Below are 5,535 nucleotides of genomic sequence, written 5' to 3'. Positions count from 1 at the left end.
TCAATAACCTTATTGAGGCCTTTGATAAATGTTGAAAAACCACCCAATGTGCTATAAATGAAGTCGATAGATTGATAACATTGTGGTTGATTGATGGGGATGTCTCTAAGGTGTCAAGGCCAATGTAACAAACTCTGGTAGCAATTCCAACCTATACTCTCTCATTTCCCTCAGTTTCCATAACTCAATGAAGTGTAGCCCTTCTTTGCTTCACAATCCCTTAAGTTATCACACTTTCCTTCTAGGGATTTACAACAAGTTTGTCAAGAAGTCTCAAAGCTGTGTTTTGAAGAAATCCAATTGACTCAATGGATTCTCAAAGCACCCTCTATGTGTCACACAACAAACAATCCTACCCACACAATCCTCACTTCAAGGCTCTAGTGTACCCTAGAGAAGTTCAAGGAGAACTATACATAGAATACTACATATGTTTCACACCCCAATTTCCATCGCAAGTAACAATCATAAAATAGTACAATCTTCACCTTTTCCATTAAGCTTGTTGTTTTAATATGCATGGCCCCTTTTTGTCAAATGACACTCATAGCCCATTTTCCATTAATTGAGAACTCATCCCATCGCTTAGTAACTTAAGATATAATCATAATATCACAACTTAAAAATATTTAATAGTTCTTAACTCAAACTCATTCCTTATATTTCTACTAGTATTTTATTATAAATTTCTAACTTCCCATACTCTTTTTTTAACTTAAATTTATATATATATAAATTTCAATATTAAATGATTTTGAAACTATGAAATTTATTGTGATGATAACCATTCAAATTCAGAGATACAGTAATCATAATCATTATCCGAAAATATACACATTCAAACACGATAAAACCTTCCATTAAAAATAATCAATAACCTTAAATTAAATCATGATCAACCACCTTAAATTAAGTCATAATCATTATACTAAAATATACACCTTCAAAAAGATAAAACCTTCCATTAAAAATAATAATATATATGAAAAATTACACATTGAAAGTTACATCATATATGCAGATTCCTTTTTAACGAAATCCAACCGCACTGTAAATTTCATATTTCGCGTTCCATATATGTATGAAGTCAAATACATCTCGAAAGTTGGCTGGAGAACTTGGTAAAGAATTCACATTCCATATGTGCAACGTCAAATATTTCTAAAAAGTTAGATAGACAACTTGATAAAAGAGCTAAAGGTCACATATTATCAAACTTATGGTTCCGAGATAACTCACAATATTGAACCAACGACACAATTTGGAGTCCAGAAATGGTCCTGAGTACCATTCACATTTCGGATTGTTTTCAAAATGCGACAATGTCCCGTATAAAATTGCTCACAAGTTTTGGATTTTATGCAATACTTTATTCTGGCTATAAAGGGTCTTTCACAAAAATAATTGCATTTCATTCTGGTTTCTATTACATTCTGAATCAACGCTTGCCTTTCATTATGGTTTCTGTTACATTCTGAATATCAACGCTTGCTTTTCATTATGGTTTCTGTTACATTCTGAATCAACGCACATTCAACAGTGGAATGACAACTACATTATCGGAGAGATTCACCAAAAACTTCTTCAGAATAAATCAATGCACATTGAACAGAAGAATGCTGGCCATAGTACCGGGGAGATGACCAAAAACATTATTCAAACTAATTAACATAAGACAGCTAGACTTCAAAAGCTGAATCTGACCAGATGAATAAAAGGAAAAACACTATGAATAACGCTCCTCTTATAAGGCCACCATGGTTTGCCCTAATTAGAAGTAGGTGGTGATATCATACTGGCTCTCCCAGTGGATATAAATTCTGCCTGCTTGGCCGGATCGGGCATCACTTCTTTGACTCCATCGGATTTGCAGAATCGATCCATCCATGCGCTCAACAACGGCATTTTCTCTGGATCTATTAAGACGCTATCGGTAACCTTCTCGAGGCCTTTAATAAACGCCGAAAGACCACCCAATGCGATGCCAATCAAGCCGATCTGATCCCCTCCAAGCAGTGGTTGGTTCGCAGGGCTTCCTCTATCAACAGAAAGTTTGTAACACTATCTTCTACTGCTTTCTGTAGCTGCTCGCCTTGGCCAGTGAAAACTCCTCGCAGACAGGGAAAGAGCTGAGGGCACATATAACAACCATTATCAGCAATTGTTTACCGTATAAAAACACATAATTCGAACTTTCGAAGATACAAATAGCAGATAAGGAAAGGGTTGATAAGATATGACTGCACGGGATTCGTAATGAAAGAATTAAATTACCTTATCGTCTACAAAGGCAGCCCAGAAGCGAGCAATGGCTCGGTCATATGGATCTTCGGGCATAAGATTGGGAGCCTTATTGCCCCATGCCTCCTCGATGTATTGCACAATAATCATGGATTCACAAACAGGCTTTCCATTGTGGATAAGCACCGGAATCTTCTTGTGAACAGGGTTTGATTTCACCAGCAGCTCGCTCTTAGGATGCATACTCTCTTGGCTGAACTCGTAATCGATACCTTTAAGAGCTAGGGCTATGCGAACCCGCACCGCGAAGGGACACAGAGTCGTACCTAACAACTTTACTTGCCCCTTTTCTCCCTTGGTTGCCATTGCACTGAAAATGTATTTCGAATTTTATGAGCCTGCCTCTTCTATCTCGGATATGCTATTGCTAATTGCCCCCGACTACTATATATAGGCATCGCACTACCAAGAGTCCCAACCTTGCACGAGACTGGGCACGAAAACTACTAACCGAAACACCGACTAAAAATCCCATCCCATTAAAACTAAAAAGTATAGAGCGCTGACGTAATGCATGATTTCACTTTATCGTCGTGGTCAAAACAATTTTCAAATTCTAGTTTAATTCTCAAGCAATTTTGAATCCAGTTTTTAGTCTTTTCGCTTTAATTTGGTTGCCTGTCATTGGCAATATTGCCTCATAGATTGCGTCACAATCAACGTTCAAAATTGAACACGACACAGCAGGTCAAGACCCTCTAGAACGTCAGATAAATTATAATTATAATTTTGATTTTGATTTCTACCGGTTTTAAATTTTTTTGAAATAACATTATAAAATTCCCTGTAAATCCGCCTGACCTAAATGATAATTAATACGCATCCTACATCTTTATTGCACCTTCCTGGAAACTCTGCAATCCAGATAACCTCTATTCAGAGCCAAATGTCATTGATGCCCTTTAGAGTGAGTACTAATAACGATGCAGGGACATTATAAATTTATTTCAAGCATTATAATTTTTGTTGTGTTTCAATTTATTTGTTAAAATAATATAATTATTCTTGTATGAGGAGTTGGTTAAATATGGAGAGTTAGTTAAGTTAATTGAGTCAATTGCAGTGATCCAGTGTGAGTCAAGTGGAGTTAAATAATAAACCACTTTTAATATGTGGTTATGTCTTAAGATATTTTAGGCAAATCACCAGTTTGAAAAGAATAAATATTTTTCACTAGATTCATTGTAAATATCATGTTTTATGTGATCAATAAAAAAAACTGCAAATTTCTATTTCAAAGTAGATCGAGAGGCAGAGGACAAGGTGAAAGGTATGGTGGTCATAGAGATGGTCAAGAAGAGCATCAACATGAAAGTGGAAGCAACTACAAAAGCTTCAACAATAATAAAAAAGTTGACAAATCAAAGGTGAGATGTTATTATTGCAATAAATTCGGTCACTATGCTTTTCATTGCAGGAAGAAGATCGCTGATCAAGGGAACGAGAGAGCTAATGTCACTACAAAGAGTACTAACTCCATGTTCCTAGCTTGCCATACCATGCATGAACCTTATGCTAGTGTGTGGTTGTTAGACAGTGGTTGCAGTAACCAAATGATAAGCAACAAGGATTTGGTTGAAAATTTTGATCAATCTGTGAAAACAGAGGTAAAGTTGGGGATTGATAAGACTTTGGAAGTAGATAGCAAAGGAGTGGTCAACATTCTCACCAAGCAGGGGGAGCTGGAGACAATCTTAGAGGTATATTATGTTCCTAGTCTCAAACATAATTTGATAATTGTTGGTCAATTGACATAGAAAGGATACATAGTTATCTTTTAAGGTCAAGAATGCGTTATATATGACAAGTCCCCAAGCAAGTAGCTAATAGCAATGGTGCAGATAATGATGAATAGAATCTTTCCTCTAATTATGAATTGCAGTGGTCACGTGAGTTCTTTTACAGTTGCATGTTCTGATGATTATTGGTTATGGCACTTTCGGTTTGGACACTTAGAATTTTCTGGTTTAAGATTGTTGCAATAGAAACAAAGGGTCAGAGGATTATCTCCTATCAAAGAACCTCCTAATACTTGGGAGTGTTGCATCTTAGAAAAGCAACACAATGAAACTTTTCCAAAGGGAGTTGCATACAGAGCAAAGAAACCTCTTGAGCTAGTGCATACAAACCTGTGTGGACCTATGAGGACACAATCGATTGGTGGAAGTTGTTAATTCCTTACTTTCATTGATGATTATAGTAGAAAGACTTGGTTTACTTCTTGAAGCAGAAGTCTAAAACTTTTGCAAAGTTTAAGGAAGTTAAAGCCTTAGCAGAGAACCAAAGTGATGGACAGATCAAGGTATTGAGGTTAGATCGTTATGGAGAATATGACTCAAAGACATTCCATGATTATTGCAAACAACATGGGACTAGAAGAAAGTTTACAACCAGGTATACACCACAGCAGAATGGTGTAGCAAAGAGAAAGAACAGGACAATTATGAACATGGTAAGAAGCATGTTGAAAGGTAGAAACTTGTCTAAAGAGTATTGGGTAGAGGTAGTTGTATGTGCTATTTATGTGATCAATAGATCTCCTACAAAGAGTGTGATGAACAGAGTACCAGAACAAGCATGGTCAAGTATGTATTGCATCATATCTCATATCGAAGTATTTGGATGTGTAGCTAATGCATACGTTCCTTAGGAGCGAAGAGGCAAATTGGATGATAACAGTGAAAAATACATATTTACTAGCTATAGTGGGCAATCAAAAGCTTACAAATTGTATAACCTTGTCACAAAGAATACCATAATTAGTAGAGATGTTGTGTTCAAAGAACAAGAGTCATGGAATGGAACTGTAGACAAAACAGTTGGTGCACAAGTGCCATTGATGGAAGAAGATAATGTAGCAGAAAAGGAGCAACACGAATCACAGGTGAAGACACCAAATAGAGACACACCAACAAGGACTCCAATATTTTTAGAGCAACATGGATCTTCAAGCAGATCAACAGATCGAGCTTCTCCCAACATTTAATTAGGTAATGAATCAAGCAATGGTAAGAGAAAGATGAGAAGTTTGAAAGATATTTATGATGATTTGGATGTTAGTTCAAAATTTTTATTGTTTTCATTCCAACCTTCTTCGTTCAAAGAAGCAATCAAAGATTAAAATTGGGTGCAAGCCATGGATGAAGAAATTGAAGCTATTGAAAAGAATGATACATGGGATTTGGTTGATTTACCAAAGGAAAAAAATATCATTGGTATGAAGTGGGTGTACAA

At 36.2% G+C, this 5,535-nt stretch overlaps 1 pseudogene across 1 annotated transcript; it reads right to left on the bottom strand.

The window, feature by feature from the left end:
- Nucleotides 1-942: 942 nt before the first annotated feature.
- LOC149204664 (glutathione S-transferase U17-like) lies at nt 943-2,757 on the bottom strand (annotated as a pseudogene). Its single transcript, XR_016251789.1, has 2 exons — nt 2,275-2,757; nt 943-2,129 (listed from the first exon to the last, which is right to left on the bottom strand). The product of XR_016251789.1 is annotated as a glutathione S-transferase U17-like (transcript).
- Between the last annotated feature and the right edge of the window lie 2,778 nt (nt 2,758-5,535).

The sequence above is a fragment of the Pinus tabuliformis genome, chromosome 1_2 (genome assembly GCF_031772625.1).
Source record: "Pinus tabuliformis cultivar Carrire ecotype Pingquan chromosome 1_2, CPIR1, whole genome shotgun sequence".
Taxonomy (NCBI): domain Eukaryota; kingdom Viridiplantae; phylum Streptophyta; class Pinopsida; order Pinales; family Pinaceae; genus Pinus; species Pinus tabuliformis.
This window is presented reverse-complemented; position numbering and strand designations above follow the sequence as displayed.